At 45.0% G+C, this 24,726-nt stretch overlaps 1 long non-coding RNA gene across 1 annotated transcript in view; it reads right to left on the reverse strand.

Moving 5' to 3' along the window:
• Positions 1-24,726, reverse strand: part of LOC135373605 (uncharacterized) — an 81,865-nt gene that overhangs the window by 13,514 nt on the left and 43,625 nt on the right. Inside the window, exon 2 of the long non-coding RNA XR_010416508.1 lies at positions 12,459-12,574. This is a non-coding gene — a long non-coding RNA (uncharacterized LOC135373605). The remainder of the gene's footprint in view (positions 1-12,458; positions 12,575-24,726) is intronic.

Here is a 24,726-nt window from a genome sequence, read left to right on the forward strand (position 1 = left end):
TCTTCTTGTTGAGACGTAACAGTGAGCTTTCTAGCCGCTGGAGAACCATGCGGAGATTGTTGTCATGATCCCTGCGGTTTTTCCCAAAGACAAGAATGTCGTCCAGGTAGTGAATTGTTCCTTCACAACCCTTTAAGACAGTAGATAACATTTTCTGGAAAGCTGCTGCCCCCGAGGCCAGGCCAAAGCAAACCCTCTTGTAGCGGAAAAGACCCTCGTGAGTGATGAAAGCGGTAAGGTTCCTGCTTTCTTCGGCCAACTGCAGTTGATGATACGCAGACGAAAGGTCCAATTTCGAGTAGAAATGAGCACCAGCTAACTTGTGAAACAGATCGTCTACGTGCGGAAGTGGATGGCTGTCCACAATGATTGCTTCGTTTGGTTTCCGTAGATCGACGCATAAGCGCAGTTCTCCGGTCCTTTTCCAGACGACGACGATGGGAGACACCCATTCGGACGCGTCAACCCGCTCGATGATGTCCGCTTGCTCTAACTTTTGCAGTTCCTCGGATACCTTCTGTCGGACTTCTAATGGCAGCCGTCGCAGTTTCTGCTGCACAGGAATCACTGAAGTCTTGACAGTAACTTTATGAGAGAACCCTCTTGCAAGTCCTAACCCGTCGGCAAATAGACGTGGAAACTGATCTGGGACAGTACATTCCATGCTGTCGTCTGACTCAGCTTGTACGCGAGAGCATCTCAGCTGTGCGACATCCAACTTGATATCCAGGGCGTCAATACCCAAGATTGGAGTTCCAGACTTTATGACGTAGAAAGTGCAGGCTTTCGAACGTTTGGCGAAGCTCACCAAAGCTGTGAACGTTCCGTGGACAGGAATAACTTCATGCGAATAGGACTTGAGCTTAACTGCAGAATGTTCGAGCGGCAGGTGCTTGAAATACTGCTTGTATAAAGTAATGGGCAGCAAGGAGACTGACGATCCTGTGTCGACTAACATCCTCAGCAGAATATGGTCGACCTCAACTTGACAGAAGATTGCTGAAGGTGTTGCAGATGTGACGGCAAATACTGAGGCGTCGAGCTCGCGCACAATCTTCCGTTGCTTCGTACTTGAGCGGCAGACGGATTCGAAGTGGCCCTTCTTGCGGCACTTGCGGCATATTTTGTCCTTGGCAGGGCAAGAGGGATTGTTTGCCTTGTGTTTCGCCGATCCACATCTGAAGCACTTGGTCTTCACTGGAGTGGAATCATTCTTTCGTATTGCTGCTACTTGCGAAGAATGAACTGGACTCGAAAGCAAAGCCGATTCTCGTATGGCCTGTTCGACTTGCCTTCCAATTACCAAGGTAGAGTCCAAGGTCAGGGAAGGCTCCAAAAGGAGACGATCCCGTATCTCCCTTCGATCAGTTTTCTCAACAAATTGATCGCAGGTCATTTCTTCGGTGAGGCTCCCAAAGCTACAGGTGGAAGCGAGTTCCGTGAGAGCAGAGACATATTCGTCCACAGTTTCTTCAGGAAACTGAGCCCGCGAACGAAATTTGTAGCGTTCGGCAGTTCTGTTGACGCTCGTCGTGAAACGAGTCCTTAGCTTTATGACCGCAACGACGTAAGGATCCTGAGGAGGAGCAGTATCTCCAGCAGACGCGGCATCAGGCTGAGGCGTAGTTGTAGCCAATCCCGTGCTCCTCTGAATAGAAATATCCGGCAAGTGACGATACTGGCCTTCCGCGCCAAGACAGTTTAGCAGGATAGAAACTTTGCGTTCACTGGGGAAAGAGTCACTGCCGCAAGCCGTAAGGTAAGTTTCGAAGAGTAAGTACCATTCCTCCCATGGTATTGACGGCTTACCAGGAACTGGTAGGAACTGTGGTGGAGGATGCAAGTTCATCGCAGCGGTTCAGCGTTGAGATTCGACTGCGCCAATATGTGGTATCGTAGCCCTTTATTCCACAGCATATACAAAATAATCCTTCTTCGTCGTTGCCAGAACTAGAATGTTCTTGCCACGTCGCGCTCGAGCCTAGCCAGCAAATCGTCTTCCTTCACTTCACTCATACGGTGGTGGTGGTGATGGCGATAGGGCTTGCCGTTGTCGGCCTCACGTATGTGGGCAACGTCACGACTGACGTCCTGGGGGAATGTGCGTCCTGGGCCGACTTCACTCATACAACACAACACAACACGCAGGTCTGACGTATCAAAGAAACCTAATCTGCCAGTGTCTCGACATTTAAGTAAACCCGGCCACTCAATTAACGACATAGCCATTTTCGTTCTGCAATCGGGTTTTCCATCCCAACGCCTTAGAGAACAAAGAGAATCGTTCCTGATCTACAAATTTAAAAGCCAGATTAACGAGGACCCCGGCGTCCTCTCAACAGTTCGCAACCTAAATTCCTAATTCTCTCAAAATACATACACTCTTTTGCATATCTTTCAGACTCCCTGGTTGGTCACCCCAGGAAATCATTGCCCTCCGGCGAAGAACATGACTGCCTGTGATTCATTGTACCCTTTTACCTTTGTTTGACAAAGCACGTGTGCTGCCCTCTCCCCTTGTACATATTCCCCTCTCATTCTTTGGAATTGTCTTGCGTCACCATAATATCCCATTCCTGTTGAAGACAGCGCTGCTATCGAAACGTCGAATACCCCCTCTTAGATTTTAATAAAGTTCCCCTTTTATTCCTTGTCCTGTAGAAGCACCGTCTCCACTTCTGATCTTTATTATATATATATATATATATATATATATATATATATAGAACAAATAGGTTAATATATCAGACGGCTACGAAGTTGAATAAAAGTGAAATAATAAGACTTGGACTACAGATTACAGGAACGTTAACAAAAACTAATTTATTTAATGGGCAATTTAACACATAGATTAAAAAGTTTTTTTAATCTATGTGTTAAATTGCCCATTAAATAAATTAGTTTTTGTTAACGTTCCTGTAATCTGTAGTCCAAGTCTTATTATTTCACTTTTATATATATATATATATATATATATATATATAGAAGAAGAATAAAAGTTCAGAAGGCCACGAAGTAAATACAGTTATGAAGGAATGAAAGGCAAACAACGAAGGTAGGGGAAATACAAAAACGGGGCGATTTATTACAATTTAAACTAATAGAACGAATAGAAAGATATCTGGGGGTATGGTCAACGTTGCGGCGGAAGCTCCGCTTTCTTCAGGACTAAGAGATTAGAAGGGTGTCTTGAAGCTTTTGTACATATGTAGGATGACGTCACAGTCGCGGTTCGTGCCACCTGGCGGTCATTAGGGTCAAGCTCGGTAATGTTGTTGTTGGGTCAAGTCCAGGCGTGAGGTCATCGTCCTTGGGGTGGGAAGGGTGTCGGCAGTCCGGCTGAGAAGAAAAGAAAAGGACCCAGTACCTTATCTAAGCAGTTAGAGTTCTTATTGTTGACAATATACCAGGGTCTTTGTTGATGGCGGACTGGAATTTGAAGATAAGCTAAGGTTCCCGTTGTTCTCGTGATCGATCGGATGCAAAGTTTGACTGAAGAAGAAAAATTGAAACTTGGTTAATTGAATGGCCCGGTTGGCTGAAATGGCGCGAAACTGGAAGATTTGATTTTTTTTGTCACGTCTGATCGGTGGTTATTGAACCTAAATCGAAAAGACGTTTTCGTCTGGCCTACGTACTGTGCTATACAGGCGTTACACTGAATGAAGTAGACAACGTTAGAGGAGTTGCAATCTAGATCTGCGTTGATTTTGACGGAAAAGTTGGAGTGTGTGCTCTTAACGGATTGAGCCATTTGCATTAGTTTGAAAATCCGACATCTACGGCCGTTGCATGAATGGCAGGCAGTTGATGAATTCTCTGGTTCTGTTACTTTAGAGCGAACTAAGCTACCTTGTAAGTTGCGTGCACGTCTGTATGTGACACGTAGTGGGTCTCCCCGACGTGCCATTCTTCTATCAAGCTTTGCTTCCGATCGATCACGAGAACAACGGGAATCTTACCTTATCTACAAATTGCCATTAACTGGGACCCTGGTATATTTTCAACAGTAAGAACTCTAACTGCTTAGATAAGGTACTGCGTCCTTTTCGTTTCCTTTCAGCCGGACTGCTGACACCCTTCCGACCCCAAGGACCTCACGCCTGGACTTGACCCAACAACAATATTACGGAGCTTGACCCTAACGACCGCCAGGTGGCGCGAACCCCGACTTTGACGTCATGCTAGACATGTACAAAAGCTTCAAGACACCATTCAAATCTATTCATCCTGAAGAAGGCGGAGCTTCCGCCGCAACGTTGACCATACCCTTAGATATTTTTCTATTAGTTTAAACTGTAGTAAACCGCCCCGTTGTTTACTTCCCCTGCCTTCGTTGTTTGCCTTTCATTCCTTCACAACTATATATATATATATATATAGGAAGGGAGTTGCCTCAGGACAGAAGCCGCCGATATTTCGAACAGAGACTGTTCTTCTTCTGGGCACCGTCCTCATCATTGGCATGGTATTTAAAGGGTTAGGTGTGACGTGTTTAAAGGTTCATGCGAATTGTGGGTCAATAGCCCGGAGGGAAGAAAGGGTCCGTACGGGCTTCTACGGCCGGAGTGAATGGCTGCTTTGTTAGAGTGTGGAGGGGATTATGTGAACGTAGTGATCTAGGCTACAGACCGGTTACAGAAAAATGGAAGGTTCACGAACACGTGGACGAAACGGGACAACAGGCAAGAATTGGCAAGCATAGCGAAAGATAAGGAGGTTAGTGGTTACGTGGGGAAAATTCCAGAACGAGCAAAGGATTTTTTTTAAATATATATTTGTAATACAAAGTTGTGGCATGCAATAAAGAGAGCAGAAAGCAGTGGCCATGCAGAACATAACAGATGATAATGAAGGTAGAAGGGAAAAGCATATTTTATTTGTGAAGTGTTTCTAGGGTACCTTGTGATTTGTTGATACCGGACGGGTGAAGAGCGTTGAACTTGTATATGAGATAAGACTCCCTATCACGTCTGTCACGTGTGGATCTAAACCCGGTTTCTAGAATATATAGTTTAATGTTGTCAAAATTGTGACCAGGAACGTTAAAGTGTTCTGCGATTGCTTTGGGGAGTTTGTTGGACGTGTCTGTTCTGTGTCCGGTAAGGCGGTTGTTCATTTGTTGGCCGGTTTCACCAATGTATTGCATAGAGCAGTCGCCACATTCAATGCAGTATATGACATTGGAGCTTGTGCATGTGAATGCGTGGTTAACGGGGTGGGTGTAATTGCTCGCAGTGCTTTTGATGAAGTTAGCGTGTTGAACGTGCTTGCATGTTTAGCAGCGCGGGAGGTTGCAGGGTCGTGTTCCCGTGTACGGGGCGCTCGTTTTGCTGATTTTGGCATTGACCAAGGAGTCTGCCAAAAGCAGTCGCAGAACACTTTAACGTTCCTGGTCACAATTTTGACAACATTAAACTACATATTCTAGAAACCGGGTTTAGATCCACACGTGACAGACGTGATAGGGAGTCTGATCTCATATACAAGTTCAACGCTCTTCACCCGTCCGGTATCAACAAATCACAAGATACCCTAGAAACACTTCACAAATAAAATATGCTTTTCCCTTCTACCTTCATTATCATCTGTTATGTTCTGCATGGCCACTGCTTTCTGCTCTCTTTATGGCATGCCACAACTTTGTATTACAAATATATATTTAAAAAAAAATCCTTTGCTCGTTCTGGAATTTTCCCCACGTAACCACTAACCTCTTTATCTTTCGCTATGCTTGCCAATTCTTGCCTGTTGTCCCGTTTCGTCCACGTGTTCGTGAACCTTCCATTTTTCTGTAACCGGTCTGTAGCCTAGATCACTACGTTCACATAATCCCCTCCACACTCTAACAAAGCAGCCATTCACTCCGGCCGTAGAAGCCCGTACGGACCCTTTCTTCCCTCCGGGCTGTTGACCCACAATTCGCACGAACCTTTAAACACGTCACACCTAACCCTTTAAATACCATGCCAATGATGAGGACGGTGCCCAGAAGAAGAACAGTCTCTGTTCGAAATATCGGCGGCTTCTGTCCTGAGGCAACTCCCTTCCTACATCTCTACCGGTTCGCTGGATTTCTACCCATCTATATATATATATATATATATATGAAGAGGGGGAAAGGGGGAAAAGCCATTAAAAAAATAGGTAAATGATGCTAGACGTGTTTGAAATTCAAACTTACAGTTAAAAGGACTTCTATGGCTGCACGTAGAGAAACAGATACTCATTGAACGATGCGACAGCACCAGAGGACACGTGTTTCGCCGTGTTTGCGGCTCGTCGGTATATATATATATATTCAGTCCCGTTGAAGACAGCGCTGCTGTCGAAACGTCGAATAACCCTCTTAGTTTTTAATAAAGTGCATTCGTTTATTTCAACGTATATATATATATATATATACGCTACAAAATTTAGGTTCGAACGACCAGGATGTTGAATATAGATAGGGGAGAAAAGACACCAGAGACTGAAGTAGGGAGTAGGGGAAAGTTATTTATTAAGCTGGCATTTAAACTAAGGGTCTGGGGAAGTCTACGTTTCGGCGGAAGCTCCGCCCTCTTCGGGACTGAGACGAAAATCTATGTACAAGGTCTTTTAAAAGGTTGCAAAAGTGTCGTCACAGTTGGTACAATTCCACTGCGAGGCAGTCGTCAGTGAGTCATGTTCTGGAAGATTCCGGAAGGTTCCTGGGTCATCGGCCGGGGAGATTACGTGTCAGAGCCTTGGGTCGCGCTCGTTGAAAACCTGTTGTCCGGGGTGTTCTTAGAGTCATTGTGTCCAGCTGTAAAGAAAAGAAGAAAAGAGGCAGCGGGCACTCCGAGGACATACAGAAAAAAAGTTATCCAGATATGCTTCTTACAGTTGATAGCACTCCTTTATCCTCATTTATTAGAGATTGGAATTTGTAGATCAAGTACGATACGCGTTGCTCTCTCTAGCGATTGGATGTGAAATTTGACTCTAAAATAAAAAGTGCGACGTTATTAATGGAATGACCGGGTCGACTAAAAAGAGAGCAACGCGAATCGTACTTGATCTACAAATTCCAATCTCTAATAAATGAGGATAAAGGAGTGCTATCAACTGTAAGAAGCATATCCGGATAACTTCTTTTCTGTATGTCCTCGGAGTGCCCGCTGCCTCTTTTCTTCTCTTCTTTACAGCTGGACACAATGACTCCAAGAACACCCCGGACAACAGGTTTTCAACGAGCGCGACCCAAGGCTCTGACACGTAATCTCCCCGGCCGATGACCCAGGAACCTTCTGGAATCTTCCAGAACATGACTCACTGACGACTGCCTCGCAGTGGAATTGTACCAACTGTAACCTTTTAAAATACCTTGTACATAGATTTTCGTCTCAGTCCCGAAGAAGGCGGAGCTTCCGCCGAAACGTAGACTTCCCCAGACCCTTAGTTTAAATGCCAGCTTAATAAATAACTTTCCCCTACTCCCTACTTCAGTCTCTGGTGTCTTTTCTCCCCTATCTATATATATATATATATATATGAATGTATAACTGGGTACAGATGGACGCCGAAACAAATAGACTACAAGTAATGAAGAGACTTGGGAGGCCGTATAAGGGTTAAAAACACTTGCTACTTTTATTACATTAATAATTAAGGGGATACTAGAAATAGATTTACAGTTAGGGGTCGACGTTTCGGCAGTCAGCGCTGCCTTCAACAGGACTAAAGTTGGAAATAGGTGACAAGGGCTTATATACAAGGGAAAGAGGGAAAATGAGAGGGGAACAGTGAACGTGGAGCGGCGTTGGTGATGTTGCAGGAGCATTGTTGCTAATGGTCCATTGAGCACTTGCAGGGACGTTCGTTGTCTTCCAGGAGAGTTCTCCTTGGTCGTCTGATAAACCTGAAATGATAAAAAAGAGACGGCAGAAAGAACGAAAAGAGGGTCGGGGGACTTGGTCTACGAGCTAAGGCTGCGAACTGTAGACAATACGCCGGGGTCTTCGTTTATCGTGGACTGGAATTTGTGGATTAGGAATGATTACAAAGAAACCAAATCTCCCTGTGTCGCATCATTTCAATCAAACCGGCCACTCATTCAAGGAAATCCGCGAGTGCATCTTACAAACTGGTTTCCCCTCGGACCGTAGCAGGCAACAGCGTGAATCATTCCTAATCCACAAATTCCAGTCCACGATAAACGAAGACCCTGGCGTATTGTCTACAGCTCGCAGCCTTAGCTCGTAGACCAAGTCCCCCCGACCCTCTTTCGTTCTTTCTGCCGTCTCTTTTTATCATTTCAGGTTTATCAGACGACCAAGGAGAACTCTCCTGGAAGACAGCCAACGCTCCTGCAAGTGCTCAATGAACCATTAGCAACAATGCTCCTGCAACATCACCAACGCCGCTCCACGTGCACTGTTCCCCTCTCATTTCCCCACTTTCCCTTGTACGAGGGGCGTTCAAGTCAAACCGGGACTTTTCATTTTTCGCAAAAGTAAAATGAACTTACAGGCGAGAAATTAGTTTTATTTTTCGACATAATCTCCAGCTGCACTAATGCACTTGTCCCAGCGTTTCACGAGGGCTTGGATGCCCACAGCATAGAAATACTTACCGGCGCGTAGCAGCCATGATCCGACCGCATTCTTGACTTGGTCGTCGCAGCTGAAGTGGTGGTCCCCAAGGAACGCCTTCAGTGGCCCGAAGAGATGGAGATCGCTGGGGGCGAGGTCTGGACTGTAAGGGGGATGTGGCAGCAACTCCCAGCCCAAGTTCCTGTAAGGTGCCTGTCGTGAGATGCGCGGTACGCGGGCGTGCATTGTCCTCTAGGAGGAGGACTCCTTTGGTGAGGAGGCCCGGCTTTCCGAAACTGGAGGTGTTCATGAATGATAGTGTTCAACGTTCCCACAGAAAGGTCCGTCTTTCGAGCCAGTTCGAGACATGTTATCCGTCGGTCCTTAAGGATCAGGCGCTCCACAAGTTGGATGTTCTCAGGAACTCTGACACTGGGCTCTGAGCCGGGATCGTCCTGCCGTCTCGGAACCGTTTGTACCACTCAAACGCTTTGCTGCGGCTAAGTGTATCGTGGCCATACCGAGCCTGAAGTCTTCTGTGAACTTCAGATGATTTTACGCCTTCATTCACGAGAAACTTCATGACAATTCGCTGTTCGATGTGCGCGCTCACCTCGTTGTCGGCCATCTTGTCCAGCACGTGTCTTCTGTTTTGCACAAACTTTGGACCATTACGTGGTGAGGCCTGTCGCGTGTGAAAATCACGAAAATAAGGTAGCCCGAGCCATTTGTACACTCAGGAGACAGAAAGTCCCGGTTTCAATGAAACACCCCTCGTATATAAGCCCTTGTCACCTATTTCCAAGTTTAGTCCTGTTGAAGGCAGCGCTGACTGCCAAAACGTCGACCCGTAACTGTAAATCTATTTCTAGTGCCCCCTTAATTATTAATGTAATAAAAGTAGCAAGTGTTTTTAACCCTTATACAGCCTCCCAAGTCTCATTACTTGCAGTCTATATATATATATATATATATATATATGCGACATGTAATCGCAGCGTGTGCCTGAACAGTCACTCAGTTTGAGCAATTGTGGCCCTGGTAAGAACGCGCATCTCTCCATATGACATTTCCGTTGTGCAGTAGCTGTGCATTTCACTTGAGAGATTCGCGTGCTTTCCGGAACGACGAGTGCAATACTCTTGCGCGCTACCCTGGTTCGCGAGCAGTCCGTGTTTTTCATGTAAAGGATCTGAAACACGAGAATGAACGTGTGCCGTCCTGGAAAAAACAAAAAAAGAACGCAGCTTTGGTAACGGTAGCATAAACTGGATATTATTCATAAAGCGGCACGCACTTGCAGGTGTCACGAATGCAACGCCTAACAAAGCTTAGAAGATGTCCTCGTTGAAGTAGTACTTCTAAATTAGACACAACGAAAAGCACTTCAGTATAGTACTCACGATAAAGTGGTCTCCGCAGTTGTAGCCGAACTGTAATCCCACGGTACCCGTCCGGCCGTACTGAAAGTCGCTGACACTCATTGTAGTGTCGCACTCTCGACAACTGCAGACAAATCCTTCAGATTATACGAACAACGTCTGAGTCGCAGATGACGCCAAGGAGCAAAAATGTCAGTTGAGGCATGCTTAGACGAACGCAAAAAGTCGAAACATGTCAGGCGATGACGAACGCTGCTCCAGCGGGCGAAGCAAGCGACCGCATCCTTGAATCATTTATCGCGAGAGCAGGAACATGCAAAATACAATAGAACAATTTCAACTTAGCTTCCGTTAACACTACGAACCTTTAAAACGTTGAAATACAATTTTTCTACTCTAAAATTACTTTTTGCCGTTCCTATAACATCGTTTTGCAATCTTCATAGATATACAGGGTGTCCCAGCTAAGTGTATACAGATTTTTAAAATTCCACTTTTTCCAAGATGAAATCAATTGCAATATAGCATATGCTTAAGGGCACTCCCTAGCAAGGCATTAGCAAAGTCCAAAGGCAATGTCTTAATTAACTTTCATTAATTAACTTGTTAATTATAAAAGCTACAAAGTTGTCCCAATGAGAACATCTGTTCCTTTCGCTCACCTGATATCGTAGCCGTTTTCAGAACAAAAATCCGTTCCATAGATCGACCGCAAAAAATTCGTGAAGGAACGCCATTTTTTCTTGATTTTGTTCATTGCGCTTCTTAGAAGACGCGTCTTTCCTTCACCCCCAATGTGAGAGGGAGAAAGAGCACACTATCTCCTCTCGCGTCCTGGAAAAAGATTAAAAGGAAACAGAACATGCACCCCAAGATAAGGCTAGTTTCGATAGAGTCACCCGATACATTTGTTTTTGTTTTGTTTCCGCAAGTTAAAGCTCATCGTCGACGCATGAGGCGGCACTGTGCTCCTTCCCTCTCTCACGTTGGGGATGAAGGAAATACGCTTCTGCGAAGACGCGCAATGAACAAAATAAACAAAAAAAATGGCTTTCCTTCACTAATTTTTTGCGGGCGATCTATGGAACGGATTTTTGTTCTGAAAACGGCTACGATATCAGGTGACCGAAAGGAACAGATGTTCTCATTGGGACGACTTTGTAGCTTTTATAATTAACAAGTTAATTAATGAAAGTTTATTAAGACATTGCCTTTGGACTTTGCTAATGCCCCCCTAGGGAGTGCCCTTCAGCATATGCTATATTGCAATTGATTTCATCTTGGAAAAAGTGTTATATATATTTTTAAAAAACCTGTATACACTTAGCTGGGACACCCTGTATAGCAAACCTGTCCCAGTACCGAAACCGAAACTTCCTCCAAACATGTGAACTGGTCCAGCTCGAACTGGCACCAGCTGACCTTCCACTTCCAGTTCACTTTGCAGTTGCCACCAGTTCCGTTTGAACAGGTACCACGTAGTGCCCAGCTGCCACCAGCCCAGCTTCAACTGGTACCAGTCCACTTTCCCGTTGCCGCCAGTTCAGCCTGAACTAGCAGCAGTTCACTTTCGAGTTGCCACCTGTCCTGTTTGAGCTGGCACCGCATAGTGCCCAGTTGCCACCAGCGCAGCTTGAACCAGTACAAGTTAACAATCCAGTTGCCAGTTCTAGCTGGTGGAATCTGCGAACGAACTGGTACCAGTTTCTTTCATAGCTCAGTTTTTCACCTGGGGTTTCTAGAAATATGTTATGACCGATATAATGTACAGATCACTACCGCTTACTCTCTTGGTTCCTTGAAAACAATCATTAGGGCTATCTTGTTTTTATGCTGCTTTGGTGGACAATTGTTTCTCTCCTTTTCACTCAGTCGTTTCGTTTGATGGTAGGTGTCGTTCGTAGTGTCCGTGCATTTTGTCTTGAGTTTACGTGTCCTATTCTCTCATTGAACGTAGGGTTACAAAGAGTGGGACTCGTTTCCTTATGTGGGAGCACCAGAATAAAATAAGGAATTGTGCTGATGCTGGAACACCCAAGTCCCGGCTAGGTAATAAATTGACCATCACATTGTTGAATTCTGATATGCGGCACTGTTTACCGAATCGTTCTCGTGGTATGTCTAGGATGTACTGAAATGTTGTATTTTTTGTTGCTTGGAGTGGACACGTGTTGTCTATACATTTTAAAACATACAGTTATTGACATGGAATACGATATGCAAGTACGTCAGCTGTCTGAGCAGCTCTCATCCAATTGCCCATGGATCGACCTCACTTTTCACAAATAAGAAGGAAACATTTGAGGGTGAGGCATACCAGTCTACGAATACCCCGTTCGTCACGTGGTGTCTCTCAACATTATCATTTCGCCTGCGCTGAGAGAAGTAGACGTATCGTCGTATTGCCCTGAGTTTCCATTTCCCCCACTAGTGTACTAACGCTTGCATAGAAGCCCGACAACTATATGCGCGTGTTCATTTCCGTGCCCACAAAAAGAAAACGAATTCTCTGCATACTCACGAAGTTGATCTTGTAGGATACTGGATGACTATTGTCTGGGTTGTATTGTCCTGCACACCCAGGGGTAACTTGAAAAATATTTTTACGTTTTTTTTATCCTGAAGCGTGTGGGGATTCTGAAATGACAAAGACAATAACTGCAGAACTCGAAGCAACACGCTAATGCCTGCGGAGAGCAAACTGTAATATATTATGGCGGTATCATAAATGTTTTCAATTCGCTTCATCGATCAGTGGCAGCGAACAACATGTACCACGATATACTCCCAACTGTGCAGTGCGCCTTCAACGCTGAACCCTTAGGAAAGAGCCAGGAACTACGTTTGTTGATTACGAAAATGTTTCAAAAATGCTTTGTACCGGAGAGCGTTTCTAAGTGAACAGCGTCAAGCTTGAAACTTTCGCCTCGGCGGTACGTGTATTTGTCCAAGGAAGTTCTTTCCAAGTGACTCCCTCAGTACTTCCATAATGTCGAACATTTCCGGATCGACCTTGGCAAGAAAATGCATCATAAAAAGCGAACTCTGGCGCCGACAGCAGGTTCAGCTCTCGACAGTGGATGGCAGCAATTTGGTGGTCATACATCAAGTGAAGACTATACTCTTCTTCTTTTTTTTCGCTATACTGAGTCATACATATTACAGGTAACGGTGGAATGGATTCTACAGGGTGTTCCACCTAAGGTGATAAAAAATTATAACTGGCGATGTACTCGCCAATGGATTGTGGGACTTCCGGCAATTACCTTCTGAAAACTTTTGCCACCATTTAGGAGGACTTTGGACAATTTTTAATTGAGGGAAATTCATTTTGTTTAATTGAACTTTGAAAATTGCCAAGCGAATCTTACTTTTTCTACAGAAATGTGAAGTCATCCACGTATAACCACAGACCCAACAAAAACTATGCACAGGATCGCAACAGAAATAGTCGAAAAAAATTAGTGAAAATTACGCTTTAGCCCCGCCTGCTTGATTTTCACAAAGAAGTGCGCTCCGTAGGTGCGTGGAGAGGAGGAAGTGTCCCCGCCTCCTGTTTTAACTAGAGTCACTAAATAGGGAGCAGATTAGCGACACTGAGCCACGCCGGCGAGCGAGACCGCCATCTTGGGTCCGGCTTGGCTGCGTCGCCTAGCAATGGGACGCCAATCTCCGCCTTCTCCTCCGGAGAACAGCGCGCAGTCGAGCCAGTTCACAACCGAGGAAACCGGTTTCGGACGGAGGGGACTCAACATGGACGGCGCGTTCTTGGAACGAGAAATCATGTGACACGATCGGCCCATTCGCGGACACCGAACGGCGGCTCGGGCGCGGAAAAGGAATGCGATGCTCTGTACCGCTATTTAGTGACTCTAGTTTAAACTTTGGATCCCGCGCTTTTACCTTGATGGTTGTGTCTACCGACTTATCACAACGACAACAAAATAACCGTCTTATCACAAGCAAGGAAAAACAAACCAAGGCGGGGACACTCCCTCCTCTAGACGCACTTGTCGTGCGCGCGTTTTTGCAAAAATCAAGCAGGCGGGGCTAAAGCATAATTTTCACTAATTGTTTCCCACTATTTCTGTTGTGATACTGTGCAGTTTTTGTTGGGTCTGTCGTTATCCGTGGAGGACTGCATATTTCTGTAAAAAAAGTGAGGTTCGGTTGGCAATTTTCAAAGTTCAATTGAGCAAAACAAATTTCCGTCAAATAAAAATTGTCCAAAGTCTTCCTAAATGGTGGCAAAAGTTTTCAGAAGGTAATTGCCGAAAGCCCAACAATTCTCCGAGGAGTACATCGCCAGTTATAATTTTTTATCACCTTAGGTGAAACACCATGTATATATCCGGCAGTCATGAGCGATGATAGAAGTATGGCATGTGGGAAGTGCATCTGAATCCTTCCAAACGTCTCACAAATATCAAATCTATTCATGATGCGTCCAGAGTGATTGGTTCCTTGGATGATGTGAAGTCGAGAAACTGAGAGTTGTCATTAACCGTCAAACGTGTGAAATATGTAAAATGCTCTCCTGACCTAACATTTTTCAGTCTCGACCAGTGCATAGTCAACATGAACTGACCCACTCCTCAGCGTGTGAAATACGTAAAATGCTCTCCTGACCTAACATTTTTCAGTCTCGACCAGTGCATACTCAACATGAACTGACCCACTCCTCAACGTGTGAAATACGTAAAATGCTCTCCTGACCTAACATTTTTCAGTCTCGACCAGTGCATACTCAACATGAACTGACCCACTCCTCAACCTGTGAAATATGTAAAATGCTCTCCTGACCTAACATTTTTCAGTCTCGACCAGTGCATACTCAACATGAACTGACCCACTCCTCAACGTGTGAAATACGTAAAACGCTCTCCTGACCTAACCTTGGTCAGTCTCGACGGCTGCATACTCTACATGAACTGACCCATTCCCCAACCTGTGAAATCTGTAACAGGCTCTCCTGACCTAACCTTGGCGAGTCTCGACAGGTGCATACCCTACATGAACTGACCCACTACCCAACGTGTGAAATATGTAAAAGGCTCTCCTGATCTAACCGTTTTCAGTCTCGACCAGTGCATACTCTACATGAACTGACCCACTACCCAACCTTTGAAATACGTAAAAGGTTCTCCTAATATAACCTTTTTCAGTCTCGACGAGTGCATACTCTACATGAACTGACCCACTCCCCAACGTATGAAATATGTAAAAGGCTCTCCTGACCCAACCTTGGTCAGCATCGACGAGTGCATACTGTATATGAACTGACCCACTCCGCAACCTGTCAAATACGTAAAAGGCACTCCTGACCTAACCTTCGTCAGCATCGAGGAGTGCATACTCCACGTGAACAGATCCACTCCCCAACGTGTGAAATACCTAAAAGGCTCTCCTGACCTAACCTTTTTCAGTCTTGACGAGTGCATACTCTACATGAACTGACCCACTCCCCAACGTGTGAAATATGTACAAGGCTTTCCTGATCTAACCGTTTTCAGTCTCGACGAGTGCATACTCTACATGAACTGACGCACTACCCAACCTGTGAAATACGTTAAAGGCTCTCCTGACCTAACCTTGGTCAGTCTCGACGGGTGCATACTCTGCATGAACTGACCCACTCCCCAACGCGTGAAATCTGTAAAAGGCTCTCCTGAACTAACCTTGGCCAGTCTCGACGGGTACATACTCTACATGGATGACCCACTCCCCAACGTGTGAAATATGTCAAAGGCTCTCCTGACATAACCTTTGTCAGTCTCGACGAGTGCACACTCTACATGAACTGACCCACTCCCAAACGTGTGAAATACGTAAAAGGCTCTCCTGACCTAACCTTCGTCAGCATCGACGAGTGCATACTGTATATGAACTGACCCACTCCCCAACCTGTGAAATACGTAAAAGGCTCTCCTGACCTAACCTTCGTCAGCATCGACGAGTGCATACTCTACATGAACTGACCCACTCCCAAACGTGTGAAATACGTAAAAGGCTCTCCTGACCTAACCTTCGTCAGCATCGACGAGTGCATACTCTACATGAACTGACCCACTCCCCAACGTGTGAAATACGTAAAAGGCTCTCCTGACCTAACCTTCGTCAGCATCGACGAGTGCGTAACTGACCCACTCCCCAACGTGTGAAATACGTAAAAGGCACTCCTGACCTAACCTTCGTCAGCATCGACGAGTGCATACTCTACATGAACTGATCCACTCCCCAACGTGTGAAATACTAAAAGGCTCTCCTGACCTAACCTTCGTCAGTATCGACGAGTGCATACTCTACATGAACTGATCCACTCCCCAACGTGTGAAATACGTAAAAGGCTCTCCTGACCTAACCTTCGTCAGCACCGAGAAGTGCCTACTCTGCGTGAACAGATCCATTCCCCAACGTGTGAAATACCTAAAAGGCTCTCCTGACCTAACCTTCGTCAGCATCGACGAGCGCATCTCTATATGAACTGACCGACCCACTCCCCAACGTGTGAAATATGTAAAAGGCTCTCCTGACCTAACCTTCGTCAGCATCGACGAGTGCATACTGTATATGAACTGACCCACTCCCCAACCTGTGAAATACTAAAAGGCTCTCCTGACCTAACCTTCGTCAGTATCGACGAGTGCATACTCTACATGAACTGATCCACTCCCCAACGTGTGAAATACGTAAAAGGCTCTCCTGACCTAACCTTCGTCAGCACCGAGAAGTGCCTACTCTGCGTGAACAGATCCATTCCCCAACGTGTGAAATACCTAAAAGGCTCTCCTGACCTAACCTTCGTCAGCATCGACGAGTGCATACTCTACATGAACTGATCCACTCCCCAACGTGTGAAATACGTAAAAGGCTCTCCTGACCTAACCTTCGTCAGCACCGAGAAGTGCCTACTCTGCGTGAACAGATCCATTCCCCAACGTGTGAAATACCTAAAAGGCTCTCCTGACCTAACCTTCGTCAGTATCGACGAGTGCATACTCTACATGAACTGATCCACTCCCCAACGTGTGAAATACGTAAAAGGCTCTCCTGACCTAACCTTCGTCAGCACCGAGAAGTGCCTACTCTGCGTGAACAGATCCATTCCCCAACGTGTGAAATACCTAAAAGGCTCTCCTGACCTAACCTTCGTCAGCATCGACGAGTGCGTAACTGACCCACTCCCCAACGTGTGAAATACGTAACAGGCACTCCTGACCTAACCTTCGTCAGCATCGACGAGCGCATCTCTATATGAACTGACCGACCCACTCCCCAACGTGTGAAATATGTAAAAGGCTCTCCTGACCTAACCTTCGTCAGCATCGACGAGTGCGTAACTGACCCACTCCCCAACGTGTGAAATACGTAAAAGGCACTCCTGACCTAACCTTCGTCAGCATCGACGAGTGCATACTCTACATGAACTGATCCACTGTCCAACTTGTGAAATATGTAAAAGGCTCTCCTGACCTAAACTTCGTCAGCATCGACCAGTGCATACTGTATATGAACTGACCCACTCCCCAACCTGTGAAATACTAAAAGGCTCTCCTGACCTAACCTTCGTCAGTATCGACGAGTGCATACTCTACATGAACTGATCCAGTCCCCAACGTGTGAAATACGTAAAAGGCTCTCCTGACCTAACCTTCGTCAGCACCGAGAAGTGCCTACTCTGCGTGAACAGATCCATTCCCCAACGTGTGAAATACCTAAAAGGCTCTCCTGACCTAACCTTCGTCAGCATCGACGAGTGCGTAACTGACCCACTCCCCAACGTGTGAAATACGTAACAGGCACTCCTGACCTAACCTTCGTCAGCATCGACGAGTGCATACTGTATATGAACTGACCCACTCCCCAACCTGTGAAATACTAAAAGGCTCTCCTGACCTAACCTTCGTCAGTATCGACGAGTGCATACTCCACATGAACTGATCCACTCCCCAACGTGTGAAATATGTAAAAGGCTCTCCTGACCTAACCTTCGTCAGCATCGACGAGTGCGTAACTGACCCACTCCCCAACGTGTGAAATACGTAAAAGGCACTCCTGACCTAACCTTCGTCAGCATCGACGAGTGCATACTCTACATTAACTGATCCACTGTCCAACTTGTGAAATATGTAAAAGGCTCTCCTGACCTAAACTTCGTCAGCATCGACCAGTGCATACTGTATATGAACTGACCCACTCCCCAACCTGTGAAATACTAAAAGGCTCTCCTGACCTAACCTTCGTCAGTATCGACGAGTGCATACTCTACATGAACTGACCCACTCCCCAACCTGTGAAATACTAAAAGGCTCTCCTGACCTAACCTTCGTCAGTATCGACGAGTGCATACTCTACATGAACTGATCCAGTCCCCAACGTGTGAAATACGTAAAAGGCTCTCCTGACCTAACCTTCGTCAGCACCGAGAAGTGCCTACTCTGCGTGAACAGATCCATTCCCCAACGTGTGAAATACGTAAAAGGCACTCCTGACCTAACCTTCGTCAGCATCGACGAGTGCATACTCTACATGAACTGATCCACTGTCCAACTTGTGAAATATGTAAAAGGCTCTCCTGACCTAAACTTCGTCAGCATCGACCAGTGCATACTGTATATGAACTGACCCACTCCCCAACCTGTGAAATACTAAAAGGCTCTCCTGACCTAACCTTCGTCAGTATCGACGAGTGCATACTCTACATGAACTGATCCAGTCCCCAACGTGTGAAATACGTAAAAGGCTCTCCTGACCTAACCTTCGTCAGCACCGAGAAGTGCCTACTCTGCGTGAACAGATCCATTCCCCAACGTGTGAAATACGTAAAAGGCACTCCTGACCTAACCTTCGTCAGCATCGACGAGTGCATACTCTACATGAACTGATCCACTGTCCAACTTGTGAAATATGTAAAAGGCTCTCCTGACCTAAACTTCGTCAGCATCGACCAGTGCATACTGTATATGAACTGACCCACTCCCCAACCTGTGAAATACTAAAAGGCTCTCCTGACCTAACCTTCGTCAGTATCGACGAGTGCATACTCTACATGAACTGACCCACTCCCCAACCTGTGAAATACTAAAAGGCTCTCCTGACCTAACCTTCGTCAGTATCGACGAGTGCATACTCTACATGAACTGATCCATTCCCCAACGTGTGAAATACCTAAAAGGCTCTCCTGACCTAACCTTCGTCAGCATCGACGAGTGCGTAACTGACCCACTCCCCAACGTGTGAAATACGTAACAGGCACTCCTGACCTAACCTTCGTCAGCATCGACGAGTGCATACTGTATATGAACTGACCCACTCCCAACCTGTGAAATAGGTAAAAGGCTCTCCTGACCTAACCTTCGTCAGTATCGACGAGTGCATACTCCACATGAACTGATCCACTCCCCAACGTGTGAAATACGTAAAAGGCTCTCCTGACCTAACCTTAGTCAGCATCGACGAGTGCATACTCTATATGAACTGACCCACTACTCAACCTGTGAAATACGTAAAAGGCTCTCCTGACCTAACCTTCGTCAGCATCGACGGGTGCATACTCTGCATGAACTGATCCACTCTCCAACTTGTGAAATATGTAAAAGGCTCTCCTGACCTAACCTTCGTCAGCATCGACGAGTGCATACTGTATATGAACTGACCCACTCCCAACCTGTGAAATAGGTAAAAGGCTCTCCTGACCTAACCTTCGTCAGTATCGACGAGTGCATACTCTACATGAACTGATCCACTCCCCAACGTGTGAAATACGTAAAAGGCTCTTCTGACCTAACCTTAGTCAGCATCGACGAGTGCATACTCTATATGAACTGACCCACTACTCAACCTGTGAAATACGTAAAAGGCTCTCCTGACCTAACCTTCGTCAGCATCGACGAGTGCATACTCTACATGAACCGATCCACTTCATAACGTGTGAAATATGTAAAAGGCTTCCTGACCTAACCTTGGTCAGTCTCGACGGGTGCATACTCTACATGAACAGACCCACTCCCCAACCAAGCAAACCAGAAACGTCTTGGTGATATCCAAAATAAGTCGCATGTGACTCCGACATCTGAACGTCCACCGGCAATCTTTGGGCTATCCATGGTTTGGTCGAAATTAGGTCGCTAACATCCCATATATTGTAACGTCCTTTCAATGTCCACTGGACAACCCAAGTTGATGTCATCATAAAACACGTTTTGGTAACTGTACAGATTTAGAGACGAGTACTTGAGAATAGTACGAGGACAGTGCATGGCGGATGAAGCTCTGACCACCTTGCATAACAAAGCTTTATTCTTTTGCAACATGTTTTTATGTGCTTCAATTATGCATGCTTTTTAACAACTGTCAACAGTTGTCACATATTTAAGTTAACATGATGTTGAAGGCGCAACCCTTACTTGGCACTGAGAACCTTTGATGTTGCGAATCACAAACAGCTAAAAAAGCGGAGCCAGGCAAGAAAAGCAAATGAAATAAGAAAACATAACAAATAATTTGATTTATTATATATTCTGTGACCAATAATTGATGCCGCATATCGTCCTCTAATGCCATATGTCAGGGCTCGGCTACGCTAGTGTATATTAGCCTAAATTGTGGGGTAATTTCACACTGCATATGGTCGACATGCTACACAGCTAGAGCGTGAAGTTTTGGAAAAATAATTTTTCCGAAGTTGGGGGGGAGGGTAAAAATTGGGTAAGAAACGTGCTCTGAATCAATGCAAATTCAAATGGAAAAACTTCCAGTATGCTAATTCCTGGAATACACACAGCCACTGCGCTATGCCTGCATGGTAGGGCCTGGAATCATACTTCTGGAGCTGTTGAGAGCACAGTACTGGCTGCAATCAGCTGTTGTTACCACGTGCTGTGTCATCACAAGTGGTCCTCCAACGGTGGCTGTTTATATTCTGTTCCGCTCGAGTTTTACTGTTAGCAAAATCTAGGCGATTCAGAGTACGCTTGTGCTTGTGTGCGGTGACCTTAATCACGGAGTACCTTTAGTGCTGCTGTCTCAATTTCGTTTGAGAAGCCCTAATCGAAAGGTTAAGTAAATGTTGCAGTTATACTTAGTTGGTCGTCTATCTGGTGCATGGTATCATGCAGAAAGTTCCTGCCTAGGAAAGCCAAAGGAAAAAGCGGTAGCCAAGCAGTTGCTGGTCTTTTTGTTAAAGGTCAGCTATGCCGATATCCCAAACAGTCGAAACGGTTGTGATATTCTGAAAGCCCGCATCCAGCTCTCCCCAAAATGCACCTTCATTCTCCCAGTTCGGTACAGTACCATGTCAAAAAAAATAGATAATTCATTCCGAAACACACATGGGCGCAGCCATTTTTATGACGTAGATGCACCCGAACGGGCAATGTGACGTGTACGCGCCTTCGTACTTGTCAGTGGATTTCAGCTACGGCTTCTCGCTGCTTCACGTATCTGTGCTTGAAGATGGCGGACAGCCGGGTTCCACCGTTCCGCGATAAGTAAACAGTGCAGCAGCTGCGAACTCATTCGCGAACCAACCTCTGTGCGATGTTGCGACTGGAATTCGTCGTTTGTGTTCTGTGAGCACGTACAATTTGTATCAAGTCGCGTCTGCGTTAGCCCCTTTACAGCACTTGCCCATTGTAGAGACTGACGTTTCGACAGCCGTGTTAGCAAGAAAATGCCGACAGCGTTTTATTCCTGCAGGAAAAAATTGTGCTATGTATTTGAGAAACCGCATACTGCTGTGGGACAAGTTTTACGCACGATTTACCAATGTGCAACACCGTCGATGATGTTATGGAACGACGGGCGACGTAAAACGAAATTCAAATCACATTTTAAACTTTTTGTGGGATTCTGTGCATTTTCCAGAAGCTTTCTTTGAATCACACACTCCCATGTCACGCTGCGTTGTGGGGCACGCTACAAACTACTGCATTTTATGTCTAACATCTGAATATTGTTTGTAATGAGCACCGTCGCACAAAAACATGCACACGAAAGCTCCAGTAGCCATGTGGTTGCACACTATGCAGACGCAGAAGAAGTACCAGAGCACATATTGCCACTTAGAAATGGTGTTTTTAGAAATGTGGTGTCTGAAGAGTTAGGGCATAGCAGATCCTAGAAATCAGGTGCACCTTATCCTTCTGTAGAGTGCTCTTTCAATTCACAACTCAGCCCATGGGGTGTAAAAGTGTTAGAGGCAATTATGTGACTTGTCGTCCTGGGTGACATCACTGGCCAGGATCGGAATTAATTCCGTCCTCAGGAATTATTGTACAAATGACTTTGTATGTAGGACATGATAAGCAATATGTAAGTTGCAACCTTGTCTGCAGCATTCTCGATTGCCTCTTACCTTTAGAGTTAGAGATACGTTACCAAACCATTTGCAAAGGGCACTCTTACAGGGGCCGTGTAACTTGAGTTTTTAATTTATAAAATTTATAAAAATATAAGTATACAATATATGATATGAAATTTATATAAAATAAAAAATAACATTTATAAAAATAATTTATAAAAATAAATAAAAAGGCATCATGGAAGCAATCTATTAGCATAACCATTGCACATGAAGCACAAATATATATGCTTGGACATCATCTAATTAATCTTCTGAACCATATGTGTGGCTGCATACGAAATTTTTTATGCGAATGCTCTACCTTCCTATTCCTACATGTGCACATGAATAACAGTGAATATAGGTGAAGTGGCAAAAAGCAAAGCTAGATTCTACCATCATTGTGCCCCTTTAACTTTTCCACATTTATGTCTGGTGAACAGGGAATATCTCACTAGAAAAGAAGACATTTGTGCATTGTTTGGCAAGCAAATAAATATATTTATTTACATTTTCCATCAATCAACAACGTTGTGACCTGGTGCAAATATTAATGTCAACAAGGAAAGTACTTACAAATTATTCCTATGTGCTCAAATGCAGATATGACAATTCTCTTTTTGCACCTCAGCACAGTACAGTTTTAAAATTAACAAACTGCACAGCATCAGCAATCCTAAAGTATCTCAAGAGGGGAATCACATAAAGCTCCAATAATAGACTGTGCAAACAAAGCTAAAAAAAACGAAGTACTTCAAGAAAAATCTGAATAATCGGTTGCCGTTGTGATATGTACTACTATGCACAGTTCATGAATGGAACATGTTACCTCATTGCATTGCCTCCATGTGAGCACTAGAACAGGCAGCTTTTTAGGTCGCTCTTTTCGTGTTTTTCTATTGTCTTTTTGTTTTCTGTTTTTGCAATAGCAAGCATGGCCATAGTGAAATACAAGCAGCCAAGGACAGGATGAGACATCTACAATGCGACTGCTAGCTCTAAACTGATATATTTATTAACAGACTTTGGAATATACACATATATGCTGCTAAGCAAATGACAATTTAACCAATAGAATAACAGACAAGAAAAAAAGGTTATATATCTTCCCCTCTCCTCATTCTATTTCACAGGCAGCCCTAGTATCATTCTGAGTGTGTCCGTGCGTTCCCTTTGAGATAACGTATCTCGGACAGAAGTAAATCCAACAGCGGACTGCATACACATGCAACTATCTTGGATTTCTCTAACCACTTGTTATTTTACCGCTGCCTTGAGCCGTGTGTTCTGGTCCCTGCATCCAGAGTCCCTGCAATGTGTTGCCATGTCTCTCGAGGGCATCAAAAGTCTGTCCTTGGCTGCCTGTGTCTCACTATGGCTCTCAGATACAAACTACCCCATTTCAACACAGTAGAAAACACAGATTTGTAAATACCATCTGTTGATTGCACTGTACATACCCCCATATAAAGGATCCTAGTGGATACTACATCTTGTGCGATAATGTCAGGAACACAAAAAAGCTAGATTTGAAACCGCTCTTACGTCGTAGTAGTAGTATTTGTGTGAAGTTACGCAATTCCTGTCCTGCAAATAATCTGCCAGCGTGATGATCCCCTGAAAAGCAATTCACACTTGGCCGGAAACCTATCCCTGACATGTGTAACCATCAGGGAGGAAACCCAAGGGCTGCGGTGGAAAAGACAAACACCCACGGGCTATGTTCTCACTGTGTATCAGCTGCTCTGGCTACTAAGAAGAACATGTTCCAAATTAATATAACATGGCTTGACATGATACGCCGGCGAAAGCTAACCAATAAAATTAGTAGTTAAATGTACAATACGTAAACACTTGCCATAACATGACAGTTTCCTTCCTGCATTCATGCGCTACCACTCAACCCACATAAACAATGTACTGAATTTTTTATAGCATTACACGTCGTTTGACAGAATTTGAACAAGATTATATAGCACACGATAAAAGTAGAGTGAACATAATGTGCAGAAAAAATGGCTAGGAAGCAAGCGAGCTGGTGAAGATGATGCATATGTAAAACCCCGAGACTAGGGAACACAAAGGGACATGTTTGTGTCTGTCCCTTCGTGTTCCCTAGTCTTGGGGTTTTACATCATGCATAATGTGCAGCTTTCCATTCACGCTGAATAGCCGTAGCAGTAATGCATGAAGGCCATTGCTAAGTTGTGTTGAGAAACACCACTTTATGTTTGCCATGTTAACCGTTCTGAGTCTGGGACACACAAAGAGAAAAACGCAACACACGCCACAACATTAACAGATAGGCAAATGAGCTGTGGCGAACTCCACCTTGGGACAAAGTCAACAAGTAATTCACCAAAAGTCAATGAGCGCCTAAAATGTAACATCTCTGACTGGTAGCAGGACGGTCCACGTTCAATTCCTGGTGCTAGGACTGACTGGT

This window comes from Ornithodoros turicata, unplaced genomic scaffold (assembly GCF_037126465.1).
Source record: "Ornithodoros turicata isolate Travis unplaced genomic scaffold, ASM3712646v1 Chromosome26, whole genome shotgun sequence".
NCBI lineage: Eukaryota > Metazoa > Arthropoda > Arachnida > Ixodida > Argasidae > Ornithodoros > Ornithodoros turicata.